The sequence below is a fragment of the Harmonia axyridis genome, chromosome 1 (genome assembly GCF_914767665.1).
Source record: "Harmonia axyridis chromosome 1, icHarAxyr1.1, whole genome shotgun sequence".
Classification (NCBI taxonomy): domain Eukaryota; kingdom Metazoa; phylum Arthropoda; class Insecta; order Coleoptera; family Coccinellidae; genus Harmonia; species Harmonia axyridis.
The window spans coordinates 79,691,426-79,700,892 of record NC_059501.1 but is presented as its reverse complement, the minus strand read 5'-3'; the positions used below and the strand labels follow the sequence as shown (position 1 = coordinate 79,700,892).

Below are 9,467 nucleotides of genomic sequence, written 5' to 3'. Positions count from 1 at the left end.
ACGTCGCTACGTCCCTCAAAAGCAACGGAACAATTACAATTCTGCAAAGAAAGTGGTTTTTCGAAGGAGTGATCACAATCGGTCGAAGAAATCTTGTGATTCAACACCTTCAGACTTTTTTCTTTGACAATGCTCCAAAATCGAATCGAATAAGCCCTCAAAGATGATGTTTGTGAAGTTATCAAGAACATACTGCCACAAATGTGCGAACTGGTCAAGAAGAATTTCATGAGATGGAATTGGTGAAGTCCATATCATATTGTAACTTGTTTTCAAAAATTAAAATGCTCGGGTGCGAAGATTTTTCTCAATAAGTCTTCGTACAAAGAATTATTGACTTCTTACGTTACTTTTTTGGCACGCTATATGAAGTTAATAAGTGTGCGATACCTAAAAATACATCTATACAGTCGGTAATATGACCTTAAAGTTAACACCCAGTATAAAAACATAAACGATATATTCATCCCAAAATTCGGTAAACACCCCCAAAATAAAATTCAACCCACATCAAAAATGACGACACCTATAAATCCCAATGAAAAACCCTTTCCAAAAGGCCTAATCCAAACAAACGACGCTCGTTAGCAACATGTGTGTCCTAACTTGGCAGGAAGAGGAAATTCGTGTTGCACTTCGACATCGGTGAATGGCTCGTGTCAAACTTTTACAACTAATTAATTTTGATGAGACGTTCCCACCGCCTGCTGTATTCAGCATATCGTCACGTGCAAAACTGAGACAAGACGCTCCTCGAGTTGATGTCTGGTACAAACGACGCCTTAATGAGACCATGACCGAGTTGTGATTAATATTGAGGATCGTGAAGATTTTACTCGATTAGAGATGGGGGAGGATCTAAAGGGTTCGTGTTCTTGGAAGGATGTTTTGGATGTTTCGTTTTGGAAGTTGTCAGGTTTAAAGTTGATACAAGGATGTGGATAATATACATAAATTGCTTGAAGGGTGCTGCCGTACTTCGATATAATAACTAAGTAAGTATGGCTTGCTGAAACTTACGTCCAAGTATGCAGGGTTAGAACTATTTTAGGGGCACTGCAGGGGTATCAAAATCCGCCAAAAAGACAGGGTGGCTTGAATTACAAAAAAGTTGCATTATTTAGGGATCAGTGTGTTGCTGTTAACAGATCCAAAATGTCTCCAATGGTTCTTAAGACATCTCCAAAAAACTAAAAATCGAGATTTTTTTTTGTGACTCATTCGTTTCTGGAGATAACTTCACGAAATTCGGTTTGTAGCCTTCATCCAATATAAATATTCTAATGGTGATTTTTTTTCCATTGTTTTAGAGACGCCGTAGTCAAGTTTTTTCTTATGGACGCCATATTGTATTTCCTTATGAGTTGATGAAGAAAAAAATTACGAATTCAACAATGTATCACACCCTACCAAAATATCGAGTCTAGCTGCGCAAATCTGAACTACCTGTTTCATCGACTTTAAGGTTCTTTCTGTTTTCCGGAAGTCACAAACTACTACACAAAGTAAGAAATTGCGTTTTTTCCTCATTTATAGTTTTTCCTCGATTTCTCTCAAAGTATTAATTTTAGGTATAGGGTTTGCTCGAGTGACCCCCTCCTTTTATACGTAGAATTGATTGAATTAATAAAAAATATTGATTCCCAATTCGAAAATCTCGAGTTTTGATGAATTTAAGTTGTCCAAGTTCATGATCTTCTGATACACACCCTGTAAATTTTCGGTTGAAACCGCAAACAGTTTTCTGATCTAGTTTTCACACAATGTATGGCATATTGCCGAAATTGTCATCAAACAAGCTATCTTATGATACAATAATATACTGAGTGTGTCATTTGAAATAAAGAAGTAGTAGTCTGTTTCCAGTACCTAAAACCGGAAGTTGTAGAGATTTGAAAAATATTAGGAAGAAAGATCATTGTCTGAAAACCCAACCCTAATTAATGCATAATATAAAAGTCTATAGGCTATCGCGGTGAATCACTCTCTATACTCGTACATAAGTACGAGTTTCAGATTCTAATATTTCGTGTAATGAGTATTAAAAATGTTCTGGTTTTGTTAAAAAAAATCATCACCCGATCATGTGTGAAACCATCGAAAACTCATGAAAAATGAACTCACTACCTATAATAATTATTCCGAGTACTCACCGATGGGTTTATTCCTTTTTTTCGATTTTCGATTTATTATTTCTTAGAACTTCATTGCCTTTCATTTTCATCTTAACTGTTAGCAATTGACTGATGAGACATCAAAAATCTATAACAGAGAACATATTTATGATCATCACCACCATTTGATAAAATAAATCATAAAATGTGTATAAAATACCTTGAAAATAACTATCTGGAGAAAAACTTGATTGATAAAGGTGAATCTCTAATTTTTGCAAGTCAGTTTCATAGACTAATAATTATTTAGTTCACCAACAATCATCGATTGGTAGGCGGGGTTTTGCAATTCCTTCAATCTATGATCAATGGTAACTAGAACATTGAAAATTCAAGAATATGGAAAACATTCAAAACTGTGGTTGAATTTCTTTGCAATGTCATCGAATACGCAATTATCAAATCAAAGTATACAATCAGTAACCAAATTGCTAAATCGCAATACATATGAATAAAACATATTTCAGAATCTAGGATTCTAAGACTATTGGAAATTTTCTGGCTTCATCAAAAATGTTCATTGAATGGTTTGTTTTCGGGAAAAATAAAACTGCTTCGAAAACTGATATATTCATTCATTAGAATGAACACAATACATGAGGCGATTAGATTATTTCATCAATGAATATCTCGTCTCTGAAACAATCCAAATAAAACGTATTTAATAATCGAAAAACCCAAAAAAAATGTATCACTTGCCTCCTGTGAGGTTTGAACTCACGACCCCTGGTTTACGAGACCAGTGCTCTACCACTGAGCTAAAGAGGCTCATACTTACGGCGGCGTTAGTCCGCCATATATTCGTAACATTTGATATTATAGTTGAAATTTCATTTTATTCATTCGGTTGAAATTGAAAATAGCATAAAATGGAATTGTATTAGATGGAGTTCATCGTTTTCTTGAGTGTAATGATATAAAACGGAATGGAATAATTTTTTAATCACGAATTTGCTATTTTTATCGCACATTGTGATATAAAGATTTCCACACAAGTAGTGATTTGTTGATAAACCTCCAAAGAGGAATCCTATATTGAATACTCTAAAATATTCCGCCAGATCATCAAAAAAATCGAAATATTGAATTATTTTATATTTGTGTGTACTGTTCAAATTCAAACTGAACTATTCAGAGTCTTTAATAATAATTTCTCGTTTCTTTTCCTATGTTATTCCATTTGTTGAAGAATACACTTTTTTTCATCTCTTTGAAATTAATTATCCCTTCAGGAGGTCTATAAAAGAAGTAGGTATCCTATAAAATCAAGTTCACATGAATAAATAATCCATTTTCTCCATTATACGTATAATGGAGATATCAACAGTGAAATATTTAATCGAATTCTAGTTGAATAACTGAAAAATACCGTCATAATAAGCTTATATCTCAGAACTTCAAAGGTTGGAATAGGGTAATCTGATTTAATAGGATACCTTTACGATTTGTGCAGAAAAGCTTTCTATTGGTGGAGTGGAAATTATGAAAAGTTACACTCATTAAGAACGACTAAATGGGAAATCACGAATATAAGGGATGTACTCAGTTTCCCATCGCGATTTTTCCTACTAGTCTTCCGAAGTTATCCACTCTTGCCAAATGCATTTCAGACCATTCTGAACAACAAATGCATAGGTGTGTTTATGAATCTGATGGCTAGCGCATTATTGATACTGCGCTACTCGATAAACTCTTGGAAAACCCTTCAGAAATCAATAATTAATAATTGATTATACGCATCAGATCCATGAAATACAGTGGGCACTGCATTAATTTGCAAATTTATTTTGAGGTCGTTTTCTAGTATTTCCGTTGAGTTCTATTCTATTAGGCCAATTGAAAAGTCCCCGGTCTGATGCATAGATGGCGATGCTAGCATTAAATCCATATGATTTTTAGTTAGTACCAACCTTCAAACGATACGTGACAAAATTTGACAGCAGTCCGACTATTAGTTTGTGAGATATTGCGTTGTAGCTACTTTTGTTATTTGAAAATAGATTGGAAAAAAAGAATTTCGTGGTGAAATGAGCACTGAAGACGGTGAACGCAGTGGCCGCCCAAAAGAGGCTGTCACCGACGAAAAAATCAAAGAAGTTCACAAAATTATGAACGCAAAATATCATCCAAAGGAGTACATCATATCATTCACGAATATTTGTATATGAGAGAGCTGTGTGCAAAATGGGTGTCCTGCGAGCTGACCATCGATCAAAAGCAACAACGTGTTAATGATTCTGAGTAGTGTTTGAAGTTGAAGTTGATCGAGATAGCAAACATTGTGAAAATATCATCCAAAGGAGTACATCATATCATTCACGAATATTTGTATATGAGAGAGCTGTGTGCAAAATGGGTGTCCTGCGAGCTGACCATCGATCAAAAGCAACAACGTGTTAATGATTCTGAGTAGTGTTTGAAGTGCAATAAACCTGAATTTTTGCGTTGATATGTGACAATGGATGAATCGACAGTCAGCTCAGTGGACTGCATATACGATGAACCGAATCCAAAGCTAGTAAAACACAACAGTCAGCTGGCAAGGTTATGGCATAAGTATTTTGGGATGTGCAAGATTTAATATTCATTGATTACCTCTAAAAGGGCCAGATCATCAACAGCGATTATAATACAGCGTTATTGGATCGTTTAAAGGATGAAATCGATAAAAAACGGCCCCATTTGTAGAAAGAAATGTGCTGTTTCATCAAGAAAATGTGCCGTGTCAGAAATAAATGAAAACAATGGCAAAATTGCATGAATTGGGCTCTGAATTGCTTCCACCTTATTCGCCAGATCTAGCCCTCAGCATTTTTTTTTCTGTTCTCAGACCTCAAAAGAATGCTCGCTGGAAAGAAATTTAGCGCCAATGAAGAAGTAATCGCCGAAACTGAGGCCTATTTTGAAGCGAAAGACAAATCGTACTACAAAAATGGTATCCAAAAGTTGGAAGATCGCTATAATCGCTGTATCGCCCTCGAAGGCAACTATGTTGAATAATAAAATCGGATTTTGGCAAAAAAATGTGTTTTCTATGGTAGGCAAGGGATATTTCAATTGGCCTGTTACTTTCCTAGTAGGGGTACAAAAGCAAGAAGTCCGTCCCTGGAATCGAAGATTCTAATTAATGCTATGATTGATGAACATTTTTGCGTTCATTTGTTGAATCACGCAACCATTAATTCCTAGAGGTATTGAAATGTTCTCTCTATGCAAATTTCAATCTGGTTTTAACGAACCGTTACCTAAGTAAAACTTATATACTGGCTCAATTAGTGCCCAGATCTGAATTAGTTTATGACAGATTCGAATGATGTTGATTTTTAACTGGACTGTAATGCCTTCGGATATTATTTATATTAAGATTGTGTCAGTTCAACAGAGTCAGATTCCCTCTTACTTCTTGATAGATACTGAGTAGGTATTCATTGAATTTTGAATTGAAATAGGATATTATACTAGATATAAAAACGTTTTGAAATATGTAAATTAGAATTTTTCAAATTTTCTAGAGATCGCTGAAGAAAAAATTCATTAATTAAACTATTTCAGCAAACTCTGTGACAAAAAATGCAAAAACAAGAAGGCGTCGGAATTTTTTGACCAAACTTGGCTCTAATGTTTATATAGTTGAAGGTTGTAATCGATTTCAATCCAAATAATCAAGTTCTAAAAAAGAATATATTTGAAGTTTTACATGTTATGTGGTATATTCTTGATATATGAAGTCGATTTAGATTTTTTGGTTCCATTTCATTCGTTTTTTTGTCTGTTTTACGATTTGAGGCTTTGATCATGCTTAGAGTGCGTCTTCGTGAAATTGCATTATTGGATCAATTTTCCATTCAGAGAAATCGCTAATGGTAGGTATCTACTATGGTTTATCCTCTGACATAGGGTGTTATTAAGCATGAGAAGTGGTCAAGAACTGTAAGTGGACGCCCAAGACTTACAAATGAGGTCCATCATCACCATTTTTGGTTGATGGCATAAGTACACCGATTCTCGAGTACAAGATCAATAGCTGATCAATGGTTTCGAAACACGTGAATTATTATTGTGAAAGTAACAGGAATTCTCAATTTTCATGACATCAACTCTACCTGAACCTTAATCTTAATGTTGTCAACACCTTAGATAAACCTCAAATCGATAAACAAATTCCCAGCTACATTGTTTATAGCTACAAGGTGAGGAATCATTTACGAACATTCACCAATGCGCTACTAGATTTACACGTTGTACAAGAGAAACTGTGTATCTATCATTTATAATATTGATCACGTCTTGTACAGTTTCTAATGTTATCACCTGTTCAGAATGCTGTGTAAACTAGTGCATAATTCATTGAATAGACTGTACCTTCTATCACTTGATTCTTTCACAATGAAAATGAATGTTGGCAGTTATCTAGGTGTAAGATTTTACTGGAATACTTGGTTGAAAAATGTTCAAAATGGTACAATTTTACTCATTTGAATAGTTCTTTTTGAATTTCCAAAAAAAATTCTCAAACTTGCATTATGAACGAGCACTGGTGTAAGTAAGATCTTTAGAGATCTTATGTCAATTAAGATCCAGCATTTAGTTTTCTGAAAGAATTTTTTTCTGCCCATTGCTTCATTTGAAGTGGAGAAAATAATTAGTAAAATTAATAAGGATTTTTTCCTCCAACAATCAAATACTTAGCAAAATATGCATCTGGAAAAAACTATCGGATAGGACTTCATCACAGAACAAAATTCATCAAACATTATTGCACCAAATATGTTTTTCCAAGTTCAGTTTCTTATTTTCTTCCTTTCTGATGTTCCTGATCATAAATATCGGAGATAAGATTATTGGTATCCTAAACGATTTCATCTTTCTTTATGGTTTTTCTGGATTCCACAGAGTCAATAATTTATATTTATTGCACAAACTGACTAACCCCTTTCAGCGATTTCTTCTAGGCCTTTTAAACATCGAGATATTCCAGTTCGATTCAAAGCAACGAACCCGGTGATATTCAAATTTATTGTAATGAGACCGGTTTCAAGAAAATAATCTACTTCGGATTCTACAGTTTCTAACTCACATAAGAAAGATAATGAAAGCATGTGGTGGTGCATCCGATTGTAAGTGCTCCCAACGTTACAACTTGAAAGACTTTTGAAAACGATTGTTAATTCAAAATATGAGAATATAAGATGTGAAGTAAACTATACAGTTGAGGTTTTGTATTAATTCAATGTTCGTAATCTAACCAATACTAGTTCTTCAATTAAAAAAAAATAAACACAAAAATGAATACGATGAAGGTTTAACTGAAGCAATGTTTTGTACAACAAAAAATAAATCAATCAATTCCTTGAAAGGAACTAGAGATAAGCTCACCCTGTATACATAACAAGGAACATTTGAAAAAACAACAACAAACTTTTTTCCCCTAAGAAAATTTGTGATCATGAAAAACATAAATATATTAACATATACAAACTTATCAATTCAATTTCAAGAATCTCCTCTTCATATTCGCAAAACTTTCTATCATAGAATGAATATGATAGATAGAAAGATAATGCTTCTTTATTTCAAATAAACGAATACAATGTTATACAAAGAAAAACTTTAAGTGAAATGACGTCATACATTTACAGCCCTTATACCGCCCCTTCGAAATATTCTGCCAGACTTAACATTACTAATAATTTTTTTATTCTATTCCTGAATAGTTTGTAATCTGATATACATTTAATTTGATTAGGCAACTTATTGAAAGCTCTTATACTCATGTAAGATGGACATTTCTCTGTTAATGTTAACCTATGTGCAGGAAATTGTCTGAAGATCTTGTGTTGTATATATTCAAATTCTCTTCTGTAAAATTGTGCCTATTTATGTGCAGAAACAACAAACATTCGAACAAATAGACACCAAAGACTGTGAAATATTCTTACTCCTAAATTTTCCCCTACAAGATTCCCTAAAATTTAACTTAAAAACTATGCGGAAAGCCCTTTTTTGTATCAAAAATATTCTATTTAAATTTTCATTATTTACCCAAAATATTATTCCATAATTGAAATTTGCTTCAAAATTAACTATTTTTAAAGTTCTTTCATATTAACTTATCGCAACATTTTAGTGCAGATTTTCAGTCTCACTAGTCCATTCTTCATACTTCAACTCTAATTCTATTTCCATTTAACTAAAAACGATACTATTTTTCTGCTCAGAGAAAATAGGCATTATTGAACGATTTCAAAATTGTTATTTCTGTGGCGCGAATTGAATTGACGAATTAACAAACAATCAGTGTCGACACTAAATGTGACACTTTTACTCCTTATAAAATAATATACTGCAAATTAGCATACTTGTCGTTATTCTACATCTAAAACAGAATCATAATTAGTCCTGACATACAATCATTTATATCAAATGCGATCTAACATAACATCCTTAATTCTTCTGGGTCAGTTTATCTAATGAATCTCTCAGATTTCATACCGAGATCCATTAATGGAGGCGAAACCAGCTTTAACCGATCCAAAAAAAAAACCGTGTAATCCTCTAAAAATCCCCTCAAGATATCACACGTCAGATCTAGTTGCTCCACTGTTGCCAACCTGACATCAAAAATACCATCTTATCATAAATCTCTCCTAAGCACCGGTATGGAAAATGTTGCATGATATTAACCAAGAATAATCACACACGCTGTGGACTTGTATCTTCGCAATGGTACCAACTGCGTCGGCGTTCTTTCGATCAGGCCTTGCAACTTGCTGCGATAAAAACGGCAAATATGGAAATTGATTCAGCTGCTTCGTACCTAGCTCACATCGTTATAGAGGGATTCAGGAGTGAAATCTTACGAGTGAGAGTACTTGTAATTACTTGGTGTCGGTGGAAAAAACCAATGGCAGAAGATAAAAAGAGGTGATTTCATTCCAGCAGTTGGAGTATCTATCAATAGTATAAAAACCTAGCAAATTTCAAACAATTCTTTACTCCTCAGTATAATCCCACAGAATGTGTCAAATAGTATGAAAAAAGTATATATAATGGGTATCTGGATGTGAGGTTAAGTTAGGTTAGGTCAGGTTAGGTTGTGTGTCAGGTTATTGGTTTATAATATGTTACGAGTAGAATTTAAAAAAATAAACCTTCAAAATTGATGATGGAAAGTTTTCCAATAAGAGGTTTTATTTTAAATAGCGCACAATCAGGACAGCTCTCACTTTTAAAGTGACATTCGACAAGTAAAAACTACGAAATCACTCAAAATGAAAGGATACACGCACTACA

At 33.7% G+C, this 9,467-nt stretch overlaps 1 non-coding gene across 1 annotated transcript; it reads right to left on the bottom strand.

Moving 5' to 3' along the window:
* Nucleotides 1–2,870: 2,870 nt before the first annotated feature.
* Nucleotides 2,871–2,942, bottom strand: Trnat-cgu. The gene has a single exon. It is a non-coding gene; the product is annotated as a tRNA-Thr (tRNA).
* Nucleotides 2,943–9,467: the final 6,525 nt, after the last annotated feature.